The sequence below is a fragment of the Neofelis nebulosa genome, chromosome 4 (assembly GCF_028018385.1).
Source record: "Neofelis nebulosa isolate mNeoNeb1 chromosome 4, mNeoNeb1.pri, whole genome shotgun sequence".
In the NCBI taxonomy this organism is placed as follows: domain Eukaryota; kingdom Metazoa; phylum Chordata; class Mammalia; order Carnivora; family Felidae; genus Neofelis; species Neofelis nebulosa.
The window spans coordinates 46,860,090-46,861,779 of NC_080785.1; positions in this window are offsets into that span (position 1 = coordinate 46,860,090).

The window sequence follows — 1,690 nt, forward strand, 5'->3', positions numbered from 1 at the left end:
GAGGGTGGTTTTGAGGTACAAAAGAATCAGTAGATAATTCACTTGCTTTGAAAACAGTCCAAATGCATTGTACTGATAGCTTGGCACCTGCATTAGGGGATTTTACTGTGGAACAGAGACCCATGGTGCACTATGGACCAGTGGAGTGTATCTCTAAATACTGAACATGGTCAGACTGCATCATTGAATCTGGTACTTTTTAATTCCTCATGAATCCCTGATCACTGGGCTCAAGTTCATTTGCTAATTTCTTCTTCAGGGCTGAAAACACATGCTATAACTATTACAACCCCTTCTCCTTCCCCCCTGCCAAAGGGAGTTTCATTTACCCTAAGTTTAGAGGTGAGTTAATCACACCAGTTACTCACACTCTAATTTCCCTCATCTGCAGCCAAGTATTTTAGGCCACTGGCCAAACATTGTGGTGAGAGAATGGTACAGGTGGAATTCAGCTATGATGCTGTTATTCCATCTTGGTGAGGCAGGGAGCAGCCCTGATGACAGAATGCATTATATTTCCACCAGAAAAAGAAAAAAAAATGTTGGTTTATTTAAATACAGAGGCTATCCCTGGGCTTTCATTATCATAGAATTTACCTATGAAAGCTTTTCCTATATGCAACAACTGTTCCTTCTCTCCTTTCCTGCTCCTTTCAAACTGGAATGAACCTACAGCCTTGACACAGAGTCGTGATGCTGAGTGAAATATTTCTTTACAACTTCAGAAACATACACTGCTCTGCAAATATCCTCCTGGGTTTGTTGAAAGAGCAGGAGTAACAGTAAACATTTTCTAGGAAAAGGCATTGAGACATTACTGATGTCCATTCTCTCTTCCAGTTGTTTTAGGAAGCCCACTGTAGGCATCCTGGCTTTTCTCATGGAGGTACAGCTGGAGGCACAGAGCTGACCATGAAGACAATGTGTGCAGTATTAGGGGAACAAGGGCTTTTGGACTTTCAGTCCCAGGAAATATGACTCTATAATATTTCTCCCTTCCCCCTCCCCAGATGTCTTCCATGATCATGGCCATCGGAACATCAGTTCTGCCCACTACAATTATAAAGATTTTGCCCACAGTCATACAAGTAATACCTAGTGCAGTTGGGGTGTAAACCCAGGAATTTCTGATTCCAAAGATGAGAGGCTTTCCATGGTGTCACTGTGCTAGTGTTTTATCTGTGCTGCTCACACAGTTTGATAGCATGTCCAAAGCATCTCTTCCTTTAGCTATCTGAAACCCACACCAAAGAAACCATACTTCTTCACTTGATAATCAAGACAAAATTATGCCTCTCTGCATAATGAGGCAGAATGTTTAAAATGAAGAAGGTTCTGGAAAAATTTAATAAGTATGGTCACCACACACCTTCCTCTTAGGCTCCATTGTTTTCAGTAAATATCTATTAAATGTCTACTGTATTCCTTAGTCTCTGTTAGGAGATGATTTCAAAACATGAGCAATTAGAGCCAGTCATAGGCAAAAATTGTGGTTTTCACTTCCTGCTTCAGGAATTCCAACACCCAAATCCTAGCAAAGGGGACCAGCAAACAGGAACTGCACTGCAATTCAAGCCCAACTTAAAATATTCTTTTTCACTCTACGAATCACTACACATTATGATTCAACAGAGCAATATCTCTAGAAGTTTCAGTGGCCGGGATGTTTCAACACTGTACTCAAGAGCTG